Genomic DNA, 26403 nt, shown 5'->3' with positions numbered 1-26403 from the left:
ATGATAAAGGAGGCAAGAAAATACAATGGAGAAAAGACAATCACTTCAACAAATGGTGCTGGTAAAACTGGACAGCTACATGTGGAAGAATGAAACTGGACCCCTTTCTTACACCAAATACAAAAATAAACTCAAAATGGACTCAAGACCTAATGTGAGACCTGAAGTCATAAAATGTCAAAAGGAAACAGACAGTAATTTCTTTGACATGAGCCATAGAAACATTTTTCTAGATGTCTTTTCAGGCAAGGGAAACAAAAGAAAAAATTAAACTATTGGTATTACACCAAACTAAAAATCTTCTGCACATCAAAGGAAAGCATCAACAAAATGAAAAGGCAACCTACAGAATGGGAAAAAGATATTTTCAAATGATAGATCTATATGGGGTTAATATCCAAAATGTATAAACAATGCATACAACTCAACACCAAAAAACAAACAAGCAAACAAGCAAATAATCCAATTAAAAAATGGGCAGAGGACCTGAAGAGACATTTTTCCAAAGAAAACATGCAGGTAGCCAACAAACACATGAAAAGATGCTCAACATCACTGATCATCAGGGAAATGCAAATCAAAGCCACAATGAGATACCACCTCACACCAGTCAAAATGGCTAGAATCAAAATGACAAGAAATAACAAGTGCTGCAAGGATGTGGAGAAAAAGGAACACTTGTGCACTGTTAGTGGGAATGCAAACTGGTGTGGCCACTGTGGAAAACAGTATGGAGATTCCTCAAAAAGTTAAAAACAGAATTACCATATGACCCAGTAATTCCACTAGTGGGCATTTACCCTAAGAAAACAAAAACACTAATTTGAAAAGATATATGAACTGATGCTTATTGCAGCATTATTTAAAACAGTCAAGACAGGGAAGCAACCCAATAGATGAATGGATAAGAAAGCATACTATGTGTGTGTATATATATATATATATATATATATATATATATATATATATACATATATATAATGTAATATTATTCAGTTATAAAAACAATTCATTCTTGCCATTTGAGACAACATGGATGGGCCTAGATGGTAAAATGTTAAGTGAAATAAGTCAGAGAAAGACAAATACCATATGATTTCACTCATATGTGGAGTTTAAGAAACAAAATAAACAAACAAAAAAGAGACAAAATAACAACAAAAAAAAACAGACTCATAAATGCAGAGAACCAACTGGTCGTTGCCACAGGGGAGGCGGGTGAGGATGAGTAAAATAGATAAAGGGAATTAAGAGTACATTATCGTGATGAGCACTGAGTAATGTATAAAATTACTGAATCATTATATAGTACACCTAAAACTAATGTAACATCATATGTTAATTATACTTCAATAAAATAAATAAATACACAAAAATAAACAAATGGTAACAATCCAAAAAAATGGGCAAAGACAGGAATAAACCTTCACAAAGGAAGATGTAAAAATGCCAATAAGCACATGAAAAGTTACTCAAAATAACACATTAGGGAAATCCAAATGAAAACCATAGTGACATTCCATTATACATACACTGAAAGGCTACAATTGTAAAGGTTTAAAAATCGATGGCCCCCTTACCTTGGTGGAGATGCAAAACATATTACTGGTCAGATTATAAACCAGTTCATCAACTATGGATGGAAACTATGAGTTTCTTATCATGTTACAAATACCCCTACTATATAATCCAGACATTTTTCTAGGAATTCTACCCAGAGAAATGAAAGAACATGCCCACGAAAAGTAATGTACAAGAATGTTCATAGTAGCTTTATTCATAATTGCAAAAACTAAAACAACCTAAATGTTCACCAATAGGAGAATGAATAAACAAACTCTGGGAGGCGCCTGGGTGGCTAAATCGGTTGAGTGTCCAACTCGTGATTTCGGCACAAATAGTGATCCCAGAGTCATGGAATTGAGCCTCACATAGGGCTCCATGCTGAGTATGGAGCCTGCTTAATATTCTCTCTCTCTTTTGGGGTGCCTGGGTGGCTCAGTCGGTTGAGCATCTGACTTCAGCTCAGGTCATGATCTCACGGTGTGAGTTTGAGCCCCGTGTCGGGCTCTGTGCTGACAGCTCGGAGCCTGGAGCCTGCTTCAGATGCTGTGTCTCCCCCTCTCTCTGCCCCTCCCATGTTCATGTTCTGTCTTTCTCTGTCTCTCAATAATAAATAAACGTTAAAATTTCAAAAAAAAAAAAGATTCTCTCTCTCTTTCTCTCTGGTCTCTCATCTTTCATTCTCTCTTTCTCCCTCCCTCCAATAAAATATAAGCAAACAAACAAACATTGGAATATTTCTACAATGAAATACTACTTGCAATTTTTTTAAGGAATATTCTATTAATGCATGACAAATATGGAAGAATCGCAAAAACATTATTCTAAGCCATAGAATCCTTATAGTAAGATTTCAACTATACAGAATTCTAGAACAACTAATGACACTGATAGAAACCAGAATTACCTCTAGGGGTCTAGGACAATGATTAATTAGGAAGGGGCATAACAGACCTTTCTAGAGTAATGGGAAAACTGTCTCTTCATAGCAGTGTGGCTTTCATGGAAATAAGTATTTACCAAACCTCATTCAACGTTAGGCTTCAGATATGTGCATTTCTCTGCATGTAAATTTTATATCAGTTTAGAAAATAAAATTCTCAAGCAAAACTGTAAAATGTTAATGCTTGTTAAATGTAAGTGGTGAATAAATAAGTGGCTTTTGTTAATTTCTATTTTTCTGTAATTTGAAATAAAACCTAACTTTTGAAAATGAAGGAAACATATTTTCAACAACAACTCTGTAAACTGGTTTTCTAGGAAATCCCAACAGCCCCAAGGAGGCACAAGAGAACATTGGGTACCTATGGGTTGGCAGAGGGAGAAGCAGGGAGTGAGAAGGGGAGTTTGGGGGGGAAAAACACACTTTGTTATTTAATCTGATTACCGGGACAGGGAACTTTATATTTATTTTAGATCTTATATAATGAGAATAGACATTCATCTTTGTGGTCAACATACATCTTATTTTAGGTTTTCTAAATCCCACAGTCAGTGGTTGTAGGATAAATTAAATCTATTAAAAAAATAATTTGCTGAATATCAGCCACAAGGAGTATAGTCTCTTAAAAGATTCAGTTTTAAATGCTATATTAATAATTCATAAATACTGATTTTAAGAACAGTCAAATGTGAATGTGATTTGACATAAACCACAGCTATGCATGCCATTTTGCTTTACTAATGGGTGTATCCCCCCAAAAAATTATTTGATAAAATAAAATTCTGTAAATCAAGCCATTTATCTATCCACATCAGTTTTGTGGACAGAATTAAGGTATAACGTTATCAGTCCTAACTTAACAACATTTTGGTTATATTGTTATTTCAGAGTTCTTGTCATTTCCTCTGAACTGGCTTTATTACCTGTAGTATCTAGCACTTCTAGTTTCTCTGTCCCAACAGAGATTTATAAACCAACATTTAGTGGACACCCTCTGGGTTAACTCCTGGCCCCTCCTTTCTGGGCCTTCTCACTTCCCTCCAAGCACACATTGTGTGGAGCATTCCCAGGGGACACGTTTACTAGAGTCACAGCTGATGGGACCAGGGTGGGAAGCATACTCACCAAAGAGGGTCACATGAGTTAATTCAATCTATGGATCTGGGGGGATGGGTAGAACTGGAACTGGAATCAGAATTGATTCATTCTGTTGCTTTAATGACTAAAGCATTAACATAGAAATTTAGAATTGTTGGGAGTAGTATTTCTGACCATGTGGCCTAGGAAGCAGAGAGCCAGTCAACAGAGAAGTGAAAGAGTAAAGCCAGAAACAAGGGAGAAAGAAATCCTCAGAGTGTGCAAGGCTTTAACTCTCTTGGTTCATAAAGTTCATCTGCAGCTCTGTTAACCTTCCCCCACCCCCCACCCCCAGCCCCAATTTAATTATACTAGTTCAAAGAGGCCACCGTGATTGCACTCCCAAAATTCCAGATCTGTACTGTTAGGGAGACAAGGTATGTATCTCTGATCTCCAGTTATCTTTAATTTCTAACACCTGAAGTTCAGTTTCCCCTCCCCCCCAACACAAATTAACATTTGAATGCAGTAACAGAGACCTGTAGCAGGAAGAGTATAAAATTATCATCCCTTAGATTATCTCTGATGTAATGAAGCTCCACTTAGATATGTAGAGTATTTCATTTAAAAGAGATCAAATCTGTAACCTACCGATAACATTCTAGAGCCCTTAACATGTGTCAGGCTTTCTTCTAAATATGTTAGATGCATAATCTCAGTCAATCCTCACAACCACTCAGTGAAGTAGGTACGGTTATAACCAGTCATGAGAAAAGGGAGGCAACAGCACGAATTTACACACTTGCCCACGGGTAGCAGTAGTGGTGTGGGTCAGGCACTCAAACCTAGGGGTCTGACCAAGGCTTTTTTTTCCAACCAGCAAATTTCTCCCTTTTATGTATCTGTTTTTAATTGAAGTATAGTTGACATATAATGTTATATTAGTTTCTGATGTATAACATAGCAATTCCACAATTATATGCATTATCAAACGTTCACCACAGTAAGCATAGTTACCATCTGTCACCATACAAAGTTATTACAATCCTCTTGACTATATTCCCTGTGCTGTACTTGTCACCCCCAAGGCTTTTTATTTTATAACTGAAAGTTTGTACCTCTTAATCCCTTTCACCTAATTTACCTATCCCCCCTCTGGCAACTACTAGTTTGTTCTATTTATGAGTCTGTTTCTGTTTCATTTGCTTATCCATTTGTTTTTCAGATTCCACATGTAAGTGAAATATAAATTGTATTTGTCTTTCTCTGACTTATTTCACTTAGCCTAATACCTTCTAGGTCCAACGATGTTGTCACGAATGGTAAGACTTCATTGTTGTTTATGACTCAGTAATATTACATTGTATATATATATGCCACACTTTCTTTTATCCATCCATCCATCGGAGGATACTTGGATTGCTTCCACATCTTGGTTGCTATAAATAATGTTACAATAAGCATCGGTACATATATCTTTTTAAATTAGTGTTTCTGGGGTTTTGGGGGTAAATGTCCATTAGTGGAATTTTAAGTTTATATGGTATTTCTATTTTTAATTTTCAGCGGAAACTCCATACTGTTTTCCACAGTGGCTGTGCCAATTTATATTCTTACTAAGGCACTTGTTATTTTTGATACTAGTCATTTTGACTTGTGTGAGGTGATACCTCATGGCGGTTTTGATCTGCATTTCCCTGATAATTAGCAATGTTGAACACCTTTTCATGTCTCTGTTGGCCATCTGTAGGTCTTCTTTGGAAGAATGTCTCTTCAGGTCGTCTGCCAATTTTTTAATTTTTTATTTGGTTTTTTGATGTATGAGCTCTATGTATACTTTGGATATTAGCCCCTTATTGGAGGTATCGTTTGCAAATATCTTCTTCCATTCACTAGGTTACTTTTTAATTTTGTTGACAGTTTGCTTTGCTGTGCAGAAGCTTTATAGGTTGGTGTCGTCCCAATGGTTTCTTTTTCCTTTTGTTTTCCTTACCCGAGAAAAATCCAGAAAAATGTTATTAAGGCTGATGTTTAAGAGTTTATTGCCTCTGTTTTCTTTTAGGAGTTTTATGGTTTCGGGTCTCACATTTAGGTCTTGAATCCATTTTGAGTTTATTTTTGTGTATGGTGTAAGAAAAATGATCCAGTTTCATTCTTTTTTTTTTTAATTTTTTTTCAACATTTATTTATTTTGGGGACAGAGAGAGACAGAGCATGAACGGGGGAGGGTCAGAGAGAGAGGGAGACACAGAATCAGAAACAGGCTCCAGGCTCTGAGCCATCAGCCCAGAGCCTGATGCGGGACTCGAACTCACGGATCGCGACATCATGACCTGGCTGAAGTCGGACGCTTAACCGACTACGCCACCCAGGCGCCCCAGATCCAGTTTCATTCTTTTGCAGGTAGCTGTCCAGTTTTCCCAACACCATTTATTTAGATGCTTATAAACTTTAGATTGTGGTGTTATGAGAGAAGTTGGAGGAGGAAAAGAAAAGAAGAGAAAAGAAAAGAAAAGAGAAGAGAAGAGAAGAGAAGGAACAAAAAATAACTGATGGGCACTACCTTCATTTGCCTTCATTTTGAATGAGGATATAAAACCACAAAGTGTGCCGTGCCGTAATGCTATTCAAGGTGACTTCCTACCACAAAAGGGCAAAAAAATCAGGTTATCAGATGGACAACAGAGGAAGGGCACACTGTGGCTCAAAATGTCACACTGCTCAATTTCATTTACTTGTCTCTTTGGTAAGCAGGGGTTGGAGAAAAATGAGATGCCCCCGTTCCGTAATTGCTGAGCAGAGTGTAGGTGGGAGAAATATTTTATGATAAAAATACCAGTCATTCAGACTGTCTAAATTTCCTCAGAACTCCATATTTTTGATTAAAGGAATTAACCTGACCCACAATCCCAGAAGGGAGGCAAGCATATCTCTGTCATCAGCATCAGACATGAATTTGTCAGTGTCATTTAGGATTACCTTAATTTTCCACGACTCCCACCCTTCACTCATCTCTCCTTGTCTCCTGATCCTTACTCAATAAAAGATATAAAATAGATGTATGATTTATGATGGCAAGGAATTCATGTCCCAGAGTCTCCCAGTGTCCTATTAAAATTTTAATTAAAAAAAAGAAAAAAAAACCCATCCTATCAGTACTGAAAATTAACTCTAATAATAAAAACTTTTCTATAATTAGGGAGAAATTTTCACTAATTATGACCTATAGAAGGTGGTGCTGCATTAATCCCAAAGACTAAAGGGAAAAAACTATATTGGGAAATGGCTGACAAAAAAAAAAAAGAAAAAAGAGAAAATGATTTTCATTTCTAAAAGATATCTTCAAAAAGATGTAAACAGGAATGGCCTCTATGAAGTGAAAATGGGAAAGCATAAGCAAAAGATAGAAATGAAGGTGGAAAATGAAAGGTACATTTCTGAACATAAAAGCTGAAAATGGAGTGTGAAGGAAAAGACCAGTGAATTTTACTACACGCAAAAAAAGTTAAAACTTCACAAATCAAAAAAGCCACATACAACAAGCTGGGGGAGTGATTGGCAGCATATATGATGAAAAATGATTAATAGCCTAACTTTATAAACAGCTCTAGCAAATCAACAAGAAAAAATGCCACAGGAGGAAAAAAGCACAAATAATTGCAAAAGAAATGTGATTTCTGGTAAACATAAAAGAATCCAGTGTGTTTAATAATCAAAGAAATGCAAATTATTCTTCAACGAGATATTCTTTATATCTCTATTTAGTCAAATAAAAATAACGTTGTCAAGGGTGACATGAAATGATCCTCTGATACAGCGCTAGCCTAAACAAAATTATTCTAACTGTGAAAGGTAACTTTGTGATCTAAATCAAAAGCCTTAAAATGTTTTATAATCTTGAACACTTAAACTTCAAGAGAATTTGTCCTCAGGAAATAAATTTTCACTAATATATACACGTTAGATCAAGGTGGCAGTATTTCTAAGAGCGAAATATTTTGAAAAAAACCCTATAATTTTAATAATTAGAATTGGTTAAATAACTTTCACATATAAATATAAAAAATACTTTACAGACATTAAAAGTTGTATTCTTGAATTGCATGAATGAAGATGTTCACCTTGTAATGTTAGTTAAGATAATTGGAACCATATTGATTAAAGTTTCATTAAAGAAAAATTATAAATACATTATAGTATGAAATTACAAAGGCTGAAAGGAAATACATCAAAATGATAAAATGTGGTTATGTCTGGGGGCTCCTGGGTGGCTCAGTTGGTTGAGCAATCACCTCTTGATTCTCATGGTCTGTGGGATCAAGTCCCACGTCAGGATCTGTGCTGACAGCACAGAGCCTGCTTGGGATTCTCTTTCTGCCCCTCCCCTGCTTGTGCTCTCTCTCTCTTTTTCTCAAAATTAAATAAGTAACCATAGTTTTAAAAAGTAGTTATGCCTGGGGCACCTGGGAGGCTCAGTTGGTTGAGCGACCAACTTCGGCTCAGGTCATGATCTCACAGTTTGTGAGTTTGAGCCCCACGTCAGGCTCTGTGCTGACAGCTCAGAGCCTGAAGCCTGCTTCGGATTTTGTCTCCTTCTCTCTCGCCCCTCCCCCACTTGTGCTCTGTCTCTCTGTCTCTCAAAAATAAATAAATGTAAAAAAAAAATTTTTTTTAAGTAGTTATGCCTGGAAAGCAAAGTTACAGGTGTCTTTTTTATTCTTTATTTCTTTTATTAATATTTCTGAATTTTAAAAATTAGCTATAATGAAACTGCACTGTTTTATAAGGAAAATATTTTTAAAATTACAAATTGATAAAAATAAATACATTTTCACTCATCTATGAAGAAAAATATGAGTGAATGATGTAAGTAAAGTCATTTGACATGGTATGGTTCCACAGAACAGCTATAAGCTCCCTTTGTCCTTTGAAGTGCATCGGGTACAGCCTAAAATTTCCCATGGCATACAGTTACTATAAGGAGGTTAATGACATATTTTTATAATTTTCTTTCCCTAGGACAAAATGGCTGTGATATTTGATGGTCCCCAGATACTCTTAAATTTCAGCCTTTCTTCTAAAATCGTTTCTGTCATTAGTGTCACCATCCCACTTTTCCCAACAAATACAATGGATCTACCTCTGGTTACTCAACTCTTCAGAGGCTCTGCAAAATTTAATAAAAAATAACAAACCTAGTAAAATATCCAGCAACCATTTTAGACAATTAAGTGCAACTTTCAGTTTCGCTATAGAAATTTTATAAATTGGAGTCTAGGCATTGCTTTGAAGTCTGATGAAAGGAGTAATTTCTATTCCAAGCAACAGCGCCACAGATTCAGACTTTTTCAAGGATCATGATTAAAAGTTGTGTTGACCATTCTATTCCACTAGATGGCAGACGTGGGATGCTACAAGTAACAAATTGAGTCATTTCTGAACAATAACTGAAAGACTAAGAAGAAAAAAGACCATGAGAGGGTAAAATAAGGTTGAAAATGCTAAAATGAAGGAATACAAACAAGCAAGGGGGAAATATTGAATAACCACAGCTGAGACGAATACTGGGAAATAAAAGTGATAAATCTCTATTTTTATTAAGTGTACAATTTCAGTATATAGTTCACTCCCATTCATACTTTGCTTTCTTTGATTATAAAATGTTTTTAAGAAAAACATATATTCCGGGGCGCCTGGGTGGCTCAGTCGGTTAAGCGTCCGACTTCAGCTCAGGTCATGATCCCACAGCTTGTGGGTTCGAGCCCCGCGTCGGTCTCTGTGCTGACTGCTCAGAGCCTGGAGCCTGTTTCAGATTCTGTGTCTCCCTCTCTCTCTGACCCTCCCCCGTTCATGCTCTGTCTCTGTCTCAAAAATAAATAAACGTTAAAAAAAAAATTTAAAAAAAAAAAGAAAAAGAAAAACATATATTCCACAAAGAAAGAGAGGTAACTAAGCAACCTTGAAAAATAATGTTGGAATGTCTTCAAGTATGAATCACAGACATGCTGATGAAAAAATAATCTTTGCTATCAGTGGTTATCTTAATAACATTATCTTTGTCCCTACTAATAACGATCCATTCACTTTTCTTCTATTCAGCAAACACTGGTGACTGTCTCTGTGCAGGCACTGTGCAATCCAGATTTTCAGTGACACTAAAATGTATGCATTCCACAATCCTGTCCTACCAGTGATTAACTGTGTCTGCATCCAGCCCCAAAGAGAGCGTTACTCATTAGGTCACCCAGTGAGTCAGTAACTGAGTGAAGACTCCACTCCCAAGCTCCTTGTGATCTATACTCACCACCCTGCTGCAGTTTCTCTGTGTGATGTAACAAAGAACACACTACTCTCAGGCTGACATTTTCTAATATCCACCATCACTGTACTATAGCTCACCAAGCAGCTATTTAGGGGGTAAACATACTTGTTTGTCAAAAGTTAAGATCTCACGATTACTACTTCATTTCTTTTACAAATATTTCTTGAATCTCTGCTACACCCTAGACACTCAATTGGGTTAAAAGGAAAAAGTTCCAGTAATGCCCTCTAGAACTATTACCTGGTAAAAGGGGAGAGGTGGTGGGAGAAGGGGAAGTGCTGACACAGAGTAAGGGAGGGAGGGCTGGGACACCACATATCACGATTTCACAAGTGGAACCCAGGGTCCATAACAAAGGGGTGTGACATACACAAAACCATTTATCACATGTGAAATGGAACAAATACCTAATCCACGGTCGTCTGACTGCAAAGCCTGTGGCTTTAAGCTCTGGCCTACTTCACATATACTATATGCAAAGCAGTATATTCAGTTTCTGATATCATAACATTCCAATAAGGTATATGTCTTCCCAGGGTGCTTGGGTGGTTCTGTCAGTTAAGCATCTGACTTGATTTCGACTTAGGTCATGGTCTCATGGTCCACGGTTTCAAGCCCCACGTAAAGCCTGCTTGGGATTCTCTCTCCTTCTCTCTCTCTGCCCTCTCTTTCTCAAAAATAAATAAACATTAAAAAAAAAGAAATATATCTTCCCTTTAAACCACTTATAGTCTAATAATAGGGATAAGTAAGTATATGTACCATTTAGAAGGTGCTACTTTCATAAAAGTTCTAGAAGGTCAGACAGGTGGCATTATTTGTAACTGGGAAGAATCAATAGACATTCTATGAACGAGGTGACACTGAGCAAACCTTGAAGGGTGGGTAGGACTTGGACTGTGATACTGGGCAAAGTGATGGCTCATAAATCATGAACTGGGCAGAGGGAGCAGGGAGTAGTCTGGGCTGATTAGTGTGTCTACTTCGTAATTTAAAATAAACAATATAGTTAAAAAATCCCTGTTTCTGTGGCATATTATAAATGAGTCAAATATACATATATCAGATGATGGTAAATGAACAAAGAATGTCTAACCAGAGATAGAGCTGTGCTGGAGGGGACCACAGCCATCAAGGAAGAGAAAATGAAGGACAAGTGTTCCAGGAGAGGGAACAGGATGTGCCAAAGTCCTGAGACAGGAACACACAAAAAGGATAAAAAGAAATAAAATTAGAAGGATAAATTGGAGCATAATAAAGAAAGGCCATCGTATTGGCATAGATCATGATTCTGAGGACAGCTAAGACAGTTCCCAGATTTAACTGTGGCTGGAATCCAGAGATCACTTCTCCTAAAGGCTTTTGGACTCCAAAGCTAAAAAGTAGACTGTATTGTGTGCATTCCATTTGGTGACCCAAAAAGGGCAATTCTCCTCTTAAGGGTTATCTGTTCTGACATCCCACAACCTAGGTGGAAAGCAGTTGAATTCTTGAACACGTTCACTGGAAGGAGAGATATAGCTAATAAAATGTGAATGTAAGGTGCTTTATAGTGCAGCAAAGATGACCCTGGCCTTCCATGCAGACTGTGTGGAGAAGTTCCAGAAGGCTGCCATCACTGTGCTTAGTAACAGGGTATCTGGTCAGAAAGAACAAGGATTATCCCTTGGTCAGTTTCCACATCTCAATAGTCTGCACTTGCGCTGTGAAGGTGCCAATGTTTGACCATGCTCGTGTCATGGGTCTGAATTGTGCCAGCAATGTCCCTTCACAGTGTTTATCATCTCATAATCATGTCCTCACTGGACTAGTCCCATCAATGGGTGGACCAGATTCAGTGTGGCCTTCCAGGGGCCATCTTTCTCTGGCTTTGGAATCATCCTCACTTGGTGATGGCTCCCACACATGGCAAGTAAAATTAGGGGCACACAAGGACATGAACAAAACACACAAAGACACAAATCTGCAACTCAGAATGGCAGCCTGATCATATACCTTCATCTCTCCTCTCTTCCCAAGATATCACCTTAACTTATGCTAATTAAATGATTCACCTCTATTCCAAAGATAATTTCTTTGAATTTAAATTAGGCCATTTCTGAACCCCCAACAGTTGGAACAATTTCACTGATTCCTTTTGGCTGCAGTCAAAACTAGAAGCAAAGTTTGGCCCTACCAGGCCTTCAAATTGAGTAACTCTTCTTTCTGAGAATAGAAAGGATGTGCAACAGTGCCCCACACTGTCGTCAGCCTTCAGATTGCAGGTGACTTTTACGTGGCTTTCTATGCTTTTCCTCTGGATCCTTACTTTTTTCCCATTTTGGGAATGGGATTAAGTCTCTGGTTATTTCAAGAATGTCACAGATGAACTTACCAACAACACTAAACTACCTGGACAAAGAAATATTTCTGAGGCTCTGATAATTGGTCCTTACCCTTCCACTAAAATCATCATTAATTGAGACCAAATTGCTAGTGCAAAACCTCTGTAGAAATCACCTAATGGCATTCATTTGCTGGGTCAAGAAGGATAGTGACTCTATTTCACTCTTCTACAAAACACTAATCCTTTAGTCTGCCCCTTCCAGAATTTAGCAGCTCAATATTTGTCTGCAATTCTTAACAGTAAAACAGGGAGATTTCATGAATACATAAAAAAAAAAAGAAGAAGAAGAATGTCAGGCAACTGCCAGTTACATCTTCAAGAATGTTGGACTGAATTTCAGGACATGAATTTTAAATTCTAACATAGTCAACCAGAACAATCAAAACTTAGATAAACTTCAACTGCCAAAATTAAAAATAATGCTATCAAGCAATGCAACATTATCAATTACGTGGAATACAATAACATAAGCATAAGTACCTAGCCTATTTCAAAAATGTGGTGACTAGATATCTTTCTATCTAACCAAATATTCTTCATTTGAAAGAAAAATAAAGATGTCCTTTCTCATCCAAATCGTCCTCTATATGTACCAAAATGTGCACCTGAAAGTCTTCTTTTCAAGCCTTTTTAAAAATTATTTTATTTAAATTTTTTTTTCAACATTTATTTATTTTTGGGACAGAGAGAGACAGAGCATGAACGGGGGAAGGGCAGAGAGAGAGGGAGACACAGAATCGGAAACAGGCTCCAGGCTCTGAGCCATCAGCCCAGAGCCCGACGCGGGGCTCAAACTCCGGGACCGCGAGATCGTGACCTGGCTGAAGTCGGACGCTTAACCGACTGCGCCACCCAGGCGCCCCTAAAATTATTTTATTTTTAAGTAACCTCTATACCCAACATGGGGCTGGAACTTACAACCCCGAGATCAAGAGTTACAGACTCCACTGACTGAGCCAGCCAGGTGCCCCTCAACACTTTCCATGCATTATGTTTTAAAATTCACTACAGGGGTGCCTGGGTGGCTCAGTCAGTTAAGCATCCTACTCTTGATTTCGGTTCAGGTCATGATCTCACAGTTTGTGAGTTCAAGCCCCACATCAGGCTCCATGATGACAATGTGAAGCCTGCTTGGAATTCTCCCTCCCTCTCCCTCCCTCTCCCCCCCTCTCCCTCTCTCTCTCTCCCTCTCCCTCTCTCTCTCTCTCTCCCCCTTGCTTGCATGCAGTCTCTCTCAAAAATAAATTAATACGCTTAAAGAAATTGCTTTAAATAAAATTCACCGTAAAATAAATCTATAGAAACACATGTATTTACTTGAACAAATGTGCCAAGACAAGTTGATACTGAGATAATATCAATAGACTGAATGAAAATGTTGAATTAAGAAGTTTGATATAGAAAACATAAGACAACACACATTTTTTCCTTAGGGACAGGGAAGTCTTTTTAAAACACAGGAAAGGAAATACTAATAATTTTGACAATGTCAAAACTTAAAACTTTGCAAAGGGCATTTTTTTTAAGTTGCAAAAGGCACCATAAAAATTAAAACATAAGTAACAAATTGAGTAAAAAACAAATGTTCCCATTATACATAAAAGGCAAAAGACCAGAATCCAGAATATATATAAAGAATAAAAATCATCCCCCCCAAATCAAATCATATATACAGCAACTCACAGATAAGGGGAAAACACATAAATGTAACTCTACTTCATTAAAAACTGGATAATCAGATATTAAAGCTCAATATTTCCTTTTTTGCCCATCAAATTAAAAAAAAACTGATAACACCACGGTCTGAGCACGGGGTGAGCAAACAGATCACTGCATACCATGGGCACTACAAGGTGGCATGGCGGCCATTGGAGGGCAGTCTCTCTGACTGTATCTAAGACTCCTTGCATTCCTCCTCTGAATGCCACCTAGAAGACTCGCACACCTCCACAAGAAGAATCTTCAAGGATACGTCAAGAATTGTTTGTATGATAAAAAATCTGTGCAGAGAAACACTATCTCTCCAGATGCTTAACTGGTATTAAGCAAAAAAAAAAAAAAAAAAAAAAAAAAAAAGGATTTCTCAGTCAGGTAGGTTGAGGAAACTCTTAAGTTAAATTAAACTGACCCAACTTTGTTGCCATGGGATTTCTCAGAGCATCAGATGTGCTTCCTGCACTCTGAGTCTATGAAGACCAATAGCAGGCAGCACTTAAAAAATTACTGAATTACCAAAATCTTTCACGGATACGAGGAACTAGTGGTTTAGAGAAAGAACTTGGAGAGTATGCTGAGCTACTTGGTGGTGAGAAAATGGCTGCGACCTCTTTCCACAGAAGAGCCAACAGCATGGTAGTCTCTGAGAAGGTAGTGGGCAGGCAGATTGAGCAATGAGTGGACAATAAAGAAGTAAGACAGTGTAGCCTCTTCTTTTAGCAAAATTCAAAGAAGTAGGATCAGAGAGAGAGGGCAGTATAGGATTGGGGGCAGGTGTGTTTTGTACTGCTTTGTTTGTGGGTTCTCTTTCTGTTTCTGTTTGTAATGTGGAAGACACATGTATATGTTTGTAAGTAGTAACTGGTAATGGGTGAGTGGAGGGGCAGAATTTCAAAATGCAAACACGCCTTAGAAGTGTATATTACAAAAGAGGAAAAGATTAGCCATGCCTTGGAACAAAGCTTGAAATGTCCAGATTTCTCTAGTTTACTTCACACAGAAAGCTGCAAAGTTTATTCACGATATGATTGGTGAGGACAGTGAAGATGAGAAAGAGAAGGTGGTTAAAGGAAAAGGATGGATATTCTCTTTCAGGGGAAGGAACATCAATGATTTTATTTATGTATGTATGTAGGTATGTATGTATGTATGTATGTATGTATTTATAACAACTGTTAAGCCTAGCCTTTGGGTCTAGATTTGAACTTCTGCATCAGAAGGGTAGGTGAAAGAATAAATATAGTATATGGATGCCACTAGAAATGTTCAAGTGTTGTTCTGGGCGATGAATTAAGTGCCACCTTAAAACAATTTCTTCAGGAAAATAAAAAGCACTCAATTCAGGCTGCACATGTTAGCACGACAGTTTTCCACAAGAGGGCAGCATGTCCTCATTTTTTAATAGGGCTTGGCTTACGGTTGGTTTCCATTCCCTTCTCCAGTCAAAATTCTTTTTTTTCCCCTAGCAGACCACTGCTAAACATAAACGCGTTTGGTTTCATCTGGGAACGCTGATGTGAACATAATACATTCCTTCCCGATGCAGACACAGGTGAGATTTTATTGGACACATGTTCGCCATTTTCAGGAACACAGACCTGACATGGCATAAAAAGCATGTTAAATGACAACAGTTGACAGTGGAGAAGCTGTTTGAGATCCTGTAATTTCATTCTACACAAGTTGGCAGAAATTTTCTTTTTAATAAGCATTGTTGACTTTCAGAAAAATCTACCCTTCTCTCTTGGGTGAGTATATATTCACCAAAATCTTATAGCAACATATACTCCTTAGTGTAAAAATATGACGGATAAGGGTACTGTTTCTCAAGTTTCAAAAATATCTATACAATTTCGCCAGGACCTTGCTTCCAATATAAATATTATATTACAATGTTTTAATCTTCTAAGTACCAAAAGGGCGCTAGGTACTATAGTTCATATAGTTATAGAAAATAAAGTTAAATGGAGGGTATTAATAATGTAAGAGTCCAGATTTTATTAATTTTTTAATTTTAATTTGTAGGAAGACAATGCTGTAGTAGATGTATTTTCCAAAATGGTAGAAATTATTTTAATCCCACACCATTAATGTGAAAGCCAAGTTAACCACATAAACTACTTGGGTGTTTTGCCATTTAAGTAACTGTAACTCAATGAAACATAATAGAATTTAAAATAAAATTCTGGTTTATTTTACCCTCATTAACTATGAAACAGGTTTGTTTGATTGGGTTTTGTTTTTGTTTTAAAGTCTCTGAAGCTTGAGTTGCTTTCCCAGAGTGAATTCTTTACTAATACATATCACCCTTCAAATAGAAGATTTCCCATCAAACTATTGGCATCCACTAAACACTAATAACCTAAGAATTCAGCCGTGCAGAAAAGCAATCTGAAGTGTCCAGGAATGAATTATTTGTTCCGCAGATAATCCTGCCTTTGCACAAAAGAAACAGGGGGAAGAGGAGTGCATTGTTCTTTTGATAACAAATAACAGAGACACTCCCTGAATTTCACCTTTGCCTACTCCAGGAATGATGATGGAAATGTTACCCAAAGCATCCCGGTCCTTGCTCATTATGATTCTGCAAAGTCCTGCCATTTAGGAATCGTGTCTCAATTTCTGCACAGATGAAGCAGGAAGGTCAGACTGAGCTTTAATCAAAGGTATCTCCCTGCTGGGCCGAAAGGCTTCCCTCTCTCATATATGTGGCTTTAATTTGGTTGCTCTTTTTCTTTTTTTAAAGGTGCCTAAAGCCATGTCGGGGCCTGGCCAGGCTGTTGTTCACTTAATCCCTGAAGCCGAGTGAGGACTCTGATATTGTCATTGACAATTTACTCTTGCACTGTTTCTCTGCTTAACTGAGAGGGGTTGTGTCACCGGTGCACCATCAAAAATACACGAAGGACTCACCCCTTATTAAGAGATGTCGTGTCAGTCGCGCTAACATTTGTAACACAACCCTAGCAATGAGCAGTCCTCATCCCTCACAGGAAGCAAGTGGGCACACTGATTCGAGAGGGATTATCTCCTCCAGGAGAGAGTGTACTATACTGTTATTCCATTTCCTTCAGAGGCTTTTCCCTTTTTTCTGAACTCACCATAGTATCTTCCCTCACCTATGCCTCAACAGGATCCAGCATCCCCACTGCCACGTGCACGTACCCCAGGTCCCTGACTCTCTCTCTTTCCCCCTACCCACCTCTATTGCTGGAAAGACCTTGATCATCTCCAAACCTTTTGTTTCACAGGAGAGAGAATCCTTTTTATTTTTCCAATGTCCTAGATGCCATAATTCATTCATTCTGCATTAGGTGGGAATTGTTGATTTCCTCTTGGGAAACCTGGCTAGTTAGAATTGATAAATCAAGTCATTTGGGGGCTTATAATGGTGTCCTAGAACTACATGGCAGGGCATCTCTCCTCCCAGGCTCTACATTGCATATCCCACTTGAGTTTTCTTCTTCAATTCACAAGTTTCTCAACCCTCACTAAAATGTGAGACTATATGTGTTATAGTGACTATAGGACTATAATATAGTATATATTAGTATATATAATAGCCATATAATATAGCATATAATAAAGAAAACTTGATTTCCAGTCATCAAGCTCAAAAAAGCATGGGTTTCCATCCCTGTACTTTAGACATAGGAGATGACTGGGAGGTGGCACAGCCCACCTGGGGCAAAACTACCTCCACCTTTATCAGCCCACTTTTCCCAGGCACCTCTTCCCCATTTTTCCTTCTGGCTGGCCGTCTGCTGCCAGCTAAAAGATCATTAAAACCAGCTTAATTTGGGGCCATTTCCAGGGAGGGAGAAGCAAGGAAGGCCTGCTATATGGCCTTGGAAGGCTGCTTTTCCGTGATCTAAATAAAGTCTTTGAAGTGACTCCAAGGATGTTATCCAGGATTAGAGACTTTCAAGAGAGCAAGGACCTTCACCGTGTCCTCCCCTTCCTTCATCTTAATAGCCTTTCTGTAATAAAATGCCTGTCCTTTGGCTTGAACACCTTGAACTATAGAATCTTCAAGAGATTAAGTAATAGTGCTTCAGGGAATCAAAAGAACTATTCTGTTAAGGCCACAAATACCTCCCTCCCTACTCTTTGGTTGCACATATTATCTGCTTTCACTACACAGTGCCTAGACATTTGAAAGCTAGTTACCACAGCCAGAATATTACACTCACAGAGCATCCTGGTAGCTCTGTCTCCAGTCCCAGTCATTACCCTCCTGCTGCCCAATATCAAGGGAATCAAAGTCAGGTTCTTACCTACAGGTCTTGTGTTCTCTACCCCACGAACAGCGACATTCTCTCTCTGTCTTTCTAATCTTGCAATTGTTAAGACTCTTGGTTGAGAGTGGCAAAAGTGGACTCACAGGAAAGAAAAGAATTTGTGGTTCAGAGAAGAAGGCATCTCACAGAAACCAAGAAAGGGTTGACCAGCAGACCACAGCAAGGGGAGAGACTCAGATGGGGTTCATGAATGGAAGCAGGACCATGGCAAGGCTCCGCACCCCATGTCTGCAGAGTGTTCTTCAGTCTTTCTCATTTTGCTCTCGCCAATGCTGGTATCATTTTCTCTGTTCCTAAGGCAGAAACACACAACAGAATTATCTTTCCCAGAACAAATTTTAAAATGCAGGCTAAAACTTTGATTTTCCTATGAAGGCACCTTAATCTTGGGATGTACACTGTGTTCAGGTGTATGTAGATGTCAGTACCCAATGCAACCAAATGGCCAGATAAAGGTCAAAAAGAGAGAGGATGGTTGTGGTAAGATGAATAATGGTCCCCAAAGACATCCAGGCTCTAATCTCTGGAAACTGAATATTACCTATGTGGCCAAAGTGACTTTGAAAATGTGATTAAGTTAAGGGTCCTGAGATAGGAAGTTTACCCATGATGATCAAGTGAACCCTAATGGAAGCAAGTGTTCTTAAAAGAGACAGGTGGAGGGAAGTTCCACTTAAAGGAGATGGAAGCTGAGAGTGGAGTGATATGTTTGAAAATGAAAGGAGGGACCACAGACCAAGGAAGACAAGCAGGCATTAGACACCAGAGAAGGCAAAGACAAGATTCTCTCTTGGAGTCTCAGAAGAGTGCACATTCCTGCCGGCACCTTGATTTCAACCCAGTGAAAACCATTTCAGACTTCTGGCATCCAGAACTGTAAGAAAATAAGTTTGTGCTGTTTTAAGCCAACATTGTGGCATTTTATTACAGCAGCCATAGGGAACTAATGTAGAAGTTCTTAAAATACAAGGAGGGGTGGAAATGCCTAGGATGAGAATTCTTGGTAAAGCTCTGAGCTGTCACTACAGAAGAAGCCTCCACAATCCCGCCTCAGGAGGGGAGTGTCCCAGTGTTAGCCAGTGTCTGACTTCTAGGTAGCAACTTCAGACACATGCAAAGAAAGTACCTTATGACTGAACAACTAGATACAAATGCTTCCTGCTTTAAGGGGGAAAGGTTCAAAAGAAGTAGGAATAGCAATGAATGGTGACTTGGGAGGAAGTTCAAAGAGAAACCAAGTATGAGGTTTCTCAACCTGAAAAGAGAAGGAAAGAGAGGTGTAAGGCCCTAGAAAGAACTCTACATCAGAAATTAGGGTTCCGTTGTTCCTGATTCTACTTACAGAGTAGGGTAGGTCCTCTCGCCTTCTTAGCTTTTGTCTAGGCATCTTTGACATCGGGACTTAAGTGACATGATCCTGAAGACCTCCTCCAGCTCTAGGATACTGTGATACTCAAATTTCTGTCTGGATTTTGGCCTAAATATTTCAGTGTTCAACCCTGGGGCTCTTAAGGTTTACCTTCCTGTGCTCTGGCATGGTAGATACAGTGACATAAAATCCTGCATTTTATGCAGGAAACCCACAGATGGTCATGTATAAAACCTCAAAGATTATTTAGTAAGAAAGAGAACCAGAGAAGCTAAAGACAAGGCCCTTAAATTAGCCATGCAAAAAATCTTCACAATGGACTACTTATTGAAGCAAATGTGAATATTCCTCAAGGAAATCTGGAGAGAGTTCTGCAGAGCTGAAGGTAAAACACAAAGCCATCAGCACCACTAAAGGGAAGAGCACATTCCCTGGTGATGGTAGAATTCAATGGTAACCGGGAAAAAATAGCACCTTTTAACAAATAAGGTAATTTCTGTGTTTGGGAAATAAATTGAAGATAAGCAGATGTGCCTGAAATTGGCACATCAAAACATATTCCTCTCCTAAATTCCTCATCTATGTTCCTTTTGTCAGCTAAAATCATAGCAATCTTAACGAGTTATTAGTTATTTCAATCTCTAAAAAAGAAAAAAAAATGGCCATAAATTGTTCTTTCAACAGCCTCAAATAATCTGCACAGCTCTGTCATCTATATGGAAATAAAAAGGTTTTTGTTCTGTCCTGAAACTCTAATAAAAAGGGAAGTTATGTGTGCCAATTCAATGTTGCCTTCATTTAAATGTAACAGAACCCAAAATACAGTGGTTTAATCAAAAAGGTCTCAGCTCTTCTCTCATTAGAGTAAGTTCAGAGGTTGGCAATCTGTGGTTAGTCCAAGGACTTCACAATGACATCAGTGTCTCAGCTCCTATCTTCTGCCCCCGTCATCCTCAGCAGGTGGCTTTGCGTTACATTGTTAATCCATGGGATACAAGATAGATGCTCCAACTTCAACTCACTCTGAATTCTAGGCAAGAGAAAAGAAGGAAATGCTGAGGGCAAAAGGTGAAAGACTTACTTGTTCCCTTTTAAATGCTTTTCCGAAAGCAGCATCTACTTAGAGCTATGTCTCTCTTTAGTCATCCCCAGCAGCAGAAGAGGCTGGGCAATTCATGTTTTAAAAGTGGGCACCTTTCTTTCTTAAAGAATATCAGGATTTCTTTTAGGAATAAAGTAAATAAGAATGGATACTGAGTGTACAACTAAAATGTCCACCATATTTTTGAAAAATTGTCAACTATTTTATTTGCTTCAGTGAAAATGATCATTATGGCTTCTCTTATAGCTATTTAAAAGAAGAAGAAACATACTTTAGTAGTAGGGTGTATTCATTAAGAATCCTTGGGTGCATTTGCAACAACATGGATGGAACATGAGGGTATTATGCTAAGTGAAATAAGTCAGAGAAAGACAGATATCGTATGATTTCATTCATATGTGGAATCTGAGAAACGTAACAGAAGACCATCAGAGAAGGGAAGGGGAAAAAATAATTTCAAAGAGAGAGGGAAGCAAACCATAAGAGACTCTTAAATACAGAGAACAAACAGAGGGTTGATTGGAAGGTGAGGGGGAGAGGGGAAAGTGGGTGATGGGCATTGAGGAGGGCACTTGTTGAGATGAGCACTGGGTGTTGTATGTAAGCGATGAATCATGGGAATCTACTCCCAAGGCCAATAGCACACTGTATACATTATATGCTAGCTAACTTGACAATAAATTATATTAAAAAAAAGAATCCTTGGTTGCAAGCAACTGAAACCAACTGACAAACTAAGGCAAAAAAGGGGAAGGTGGCTTGTTGGACATGTACCAAGTTATTTCATAAAAGTGAAGAAAAGTTTGAATAACTTACTCTCAGAAAGAAAAAAAAAATAAGGATGTTCCAAGGATGTCTTGGAGTTTTCCTCTACAAATCTGCCAATAACAGATATAGACCAAATAGTTCATCTTACAAAATAGCACCCTAAAATTGCAAGGTGATAACCGCCAGCTCATGTCACAGCTGGGTTTTTATTAGGTCATTGAATCGTCCTATAAGGCCAGTATTTTCTGAATGACAGGGCATATGATAGGGTCCAGTAATCCCTTGGGTATCATCCCATTGTTTACTACTTTTGCTGTGAATTTAGGGGTCACATGTTTACTCTGATAGAGTATATGACCTTCAATAAACTCAAAAAAGACGAGTATAGGAAGAAAAAGAAATATAAGTCCAGAACATGCATATGTATTCTTATAGGAAAAGAAAGAAAGAAAGAAAGAAAGAAAGAAAGAAAGAAAGAAAGAAAGAAAGAAAGAAAAGAAAGAATCTGATTTATTCACTGATGACAGGTGCCCAGTTTAGTTGATCTAATTACTGGGTATCCAGGGAGCACCCCTGAGGTTTGGTGCCAGATTGTGGTTCAGGATTTGAAGCCATTGCTTGAAAAATTGGTCACTCAGCAATGATACTAACTCGGCAAGTCATATCTAGTGAGGTGAAATTCACAAAGTTAAGCCTATAGCAAGTATAGCATCTATCTCTGCCACCATGCCTGCTTTATTCATAAGCCGGCTGATTAAAACCTGTACTGCCTAATAACGGAAAAAGACTGGTAGCTATGGGCCATCCTGTCTACCTGACAACTAAGAGTCTCTTCCACAGTGAAAGTCTTCTGAAAGGTATAAATGAGACACAACTGTTTTCATGCTCCAAGCTCATTCTGTGAGATCCAGTCAAACTATTCCTTAACTATCTTGTCAACACTATCCTAATCTTGCTCTTTCCCAACAAGGGTCAGACAAAAACAATCGCCTAAAAATCAATACAAATCCTGATTTTAAGCCAAATTTCCTTCTAGGCAAAGTAAATAGCAAATTGTTATGTTTGGTTTTCTGGCCAGAGAGATGTTTAATTTTCTCCACCATCTTTCAGGGCCACTCCTATCTGGAGCTGTAATACAACAGGCTACTTCCAATTCATATCAGTATTTTACAGAGAGCCAAGGAGAATGTTTTATCTTTAGCCACGTGGTTATGGGAAACTACACATGAAACTATCTATAGGTATAAACTGAGGAACTCATGGCAATGTGAATGATGGGAACGTGTGCAACCTGATTGTACAAACTATTCATGCCTTTGGTATCTGATTTGATGATGGAATATTACTAGCTATACCCAGCTTTCAAGCTAAGTATATCAAATAGCATTAGTTGTTTATAAATAGTTCAAAGCCTGTAGTTGTCCCAGAGCAGGGATTCTGTCTTCACCAGAGTCCCTTTAAAAAGGAGGAGTTACCTAGAAAGATGAGCATGGCTCTGCTCTCAAATTCTAGAGATCATGACTGGATTGTCCCACGAGGGCTTATCACAGACTCCATTGTGCATCCTGGTCTCCAAACAGTACCTTTGGAACTGCTGGGTAATTAGGGTTGAGTAAAAAACAACATGAACTTTACTATGAAAGAGCCAAATCTCTTGGTCTGGGAGATTTTCAGATAAATTTATAATTCTTTCTCTGTCTTATCTTGCCATGTTTTACTCTGTGTTTCTTTCTCTCACAGACTGTGGGTTTCACCACCATATGACTTGCTTTGGTCAATGGAATATGGGTGAATATGACAGTATTCCAGTTCCTAAAAGAGACTTTAAGATGTGACATGTATGAATTGTTCTCTTGTGCCCCCACCCTGCACCAGGAGAACATCCCAAGTAGGTGGCACTCTTTCAGCTTTGGGCCTACAATGAAAAGACATAGAGCACACCTGAGCCTTCCTGCTACCTGTAGGACAGCTGCCATGGCAATGTGTGATTCAAAGAAAGGAAAAGTAAATGCTTAGTTTTGCAAGCCATTCAGATTCTCAAGGCTTTTGTTACACAGTAAAACCTACAAAAGCTGACTCAAATTAACAAATAAATAGGTCACAGACAATACACAACATGTTCTTTCAAATAATCATAAACTATCTTCAGAATATGTAGAAGACCACTGTGCCCCGTGTTGTGCCTCCTTCTCCATGGTAGGAGACACCAGGTACATACACTTGCCCTTTACTTTAGAAATAATATCCCAGGGGTGCCCTCAGTGGCTCAGTCATTTAAGCCTCTGACTTTGGCTCAGGTCATGATCCCATAGTTCATGAGTTCGAGCCCCACATCAGGCTCTGTGCTGACAGCTCAGAGCCTGGGGCCTGCTTCAGATTCTGTGTCTCCCTCTCTCTCTCTGCCCCTCTCCCCTGCTCATGCTCTCTCTGTCTCTCTCTCAAAAAAAAATTAAAATGAAATAAAAAATAAAATAGAAATAATATCCCAGAATACTCTAAATCTTTAATGCCATAGAAATGTCAAAGTATCAAGCCCCAGAAATTTTGTAGGCATTATCTCCTAGCCCTTGAACCCAAACATCTGAGGTATCCCCCATTTCCTGTTCTCCGAGGCCCATCACTTTAACATCATCAGTGTAATGAACCCATATAGAAGCTATTGTTGATGGCTTACCCAAACCTCCATGTCCAAGCCAGTGCACCAATCCCTCAGCTCCTTTGAGTACTACAAGCTAATGACTTCTAGCTGCAAACTTTTGCCCAATGGCTACAGGCAGGAAGATACTTTTTGAACAGTGCCCCTCATGGCTGTGTATCACAGACTTCTAGTTTTCTATCCCAGAATATACTGGGGTGCTTTCCCCTCACACACACAATCCAATGACCAATTCCAAATACCTGACTTTATAGATTTCCTGAGAGTCTACCTCAATGTCTCCCCTATATGATGGCTATTTGGGTTGAGGTTACTAAGGTTGTAAGCAACAGAAATGGGTTCTGGCTAGCTTAGTTGAAAACGTTATTGGAAGAGTATAGAAGTGGCCCCCAAATTAAAATAGGGGTTGAGCAATGAAGATTTGAGATGTGAAGAAACTATGGAAACTCCAGACATTTTCAGTTGAGTTTGAAGACCCTCTGTCTTTGGTGGTGGTTTTCGAGTTTTCCTGCACATGATAATTACAAGAGAATTATAAAATTCTGGTGTTGATACTCAGTCCATACCCTAAATGAGTTAAAATCAGAATCTTTTGGAATAATACCCAAGTATCAATATTCTTTAAAATCCCAAAGGTGATTCCAATCCGCAGCCATTGTTGAAGGTATCTGTATCAAAATCACCTAGAAGGCTTATTAAAACAGATTGTTGGGCTCCAATCCGAGTTTCTGATATACATAAAAATCAATTAGAGATAATTTGCATTATAGCAAGTTTCTAGGTGATGCTGAACCTGGGTCTGGGGTGGGTTAAGATTCTGTATTCCTAACAAACTCTCATATGACCTGAGGCTGTGGACACTCCAATCACACCTGGGATAACAAAGTATGGAGCAGTGGTTCTCAAAATTTAGTAAGCATAAAAGTCATTGCAAACCTTGTGAAATGTATCTTCTGGTACTCTACCACTGGATTCTGATTCATTGGTTCTGATGTAAGAGACAGTATTTTCTATGCGTAAGTAGCTCCCAGATGATGCTGACGCTGTCAGTCCTAAAGCCACACTTTTCTAGCACTGCTCTAGAGTGATGGTTCCGAGCCAAAAGTGCTTTTCCCTCCCAAGGGGACATTTGGCAAGATCTGGATACATTTTTTATTGTCACACTGATGGGGAGAGAGGGGTACGGAGAGTGTGCTACCAACATCTAGTGGGTAGAAGCCAGGGATACAGCTAAACATCCCATAATGCTCAGATAGGGCAGCCCCCACAACAAATTTTCCAGCTCAAGATGTCAAAGTGCCAGAGTTGAGAAACCCTGCTCTGGAGGGTGGCTGTTAACAACACTCAGCTGCTCCTCCCTACCTATCCATCCTGAGTTTGCAATTCCTGTGAGAAAGAATAACATTGTCTCAGCTTAGGCGTCCATCCTTGGATCACTCAACTATGCCAAGGAGGCAAGTTCTTGGAGTACATACAAGACAACTGGAGACTCGGTCCTCAGAGAGAAGCAATAGAAGGCAGACAACGAGTTGTTCTGAAAGTCAAGAGGAGGAGGGTAAGGTACAACTTTAGCCAAGACAATTGTGCTCACTAAAGCACGGGGGCAGTGGGTAATGGGCATCTTTCTGAGGAATGATGAATGTTTGAGTCTTCACACACACAGCAGTCACTGGAGCTGCTGCTGTAGCCTAAACAGCTGGGAACCTCATTCCAGGCTCTTGACGCCCAAGGTAGCTGCAAAGAGCTCCCAATATTTCTTTACTTCCTATGTGTCCTTGAGACAGATCTCCATCCCTCAGGTACAGAGCCTATTTCTTTTCCTTGAAGCATGTACACACAGAAACAGGCACATGCATGTGTACATGCACCCCCCCCCCCACACACACACAGAATGTTCAATATTAATTCGGTCTGAACAATCTATCCCCATAAGAACTGATGAAACACATAAGGAATTGAGGGATAAAGGAAATGATCTTGCCTTAGTCTTTATTTTCACTTTGGTTGTTCAATTCTGTCTCAGACACTAGCTTTACTCTATCAGTTTGTCCTGGAATTATCCCTTTCTTGAATGGGAGTAATAATAACTACCCACTATTGAGTACTCATTTGGCTATACATACATATATATATATATATATATATATATATATATATGCATATTTTAATCCTCATAACATTCTTTTTTATTTTATTTTTT

General features: G+C 38.7%; 1 pseudogene; it reads right to left on the bottom strand.

Annotated features, from left to right (window-relative positions):
* Window positions 1-17651: 17651 nt before the first annotated feature.
* LOC125153690 (centromere protein V-like) overlaps window positions 17652-26403 on the bottom strand; it is a 49076-nt pseudogene continuing 40324 nt past the window's right edge.

The sequence above is a fragment of the Prionailurus viverrinus genome, chromosome A2 (assembly GCF_022837055.1).
Source record: "Prionailurus viverrinus isolate Anna chromosome A2, UM_Priviv_1.0, whole genome shotgun sequence".
Classification (NCBI taxonomy): Eukaryota; Metazoa; Chordata; class Mammalia; order Carnivora; family Felidae; genus Prionailurus; species Prionailurus viverrinus.
This window is presented reverse-complemented; position numbering and strand designations above follow the sequence as displayed.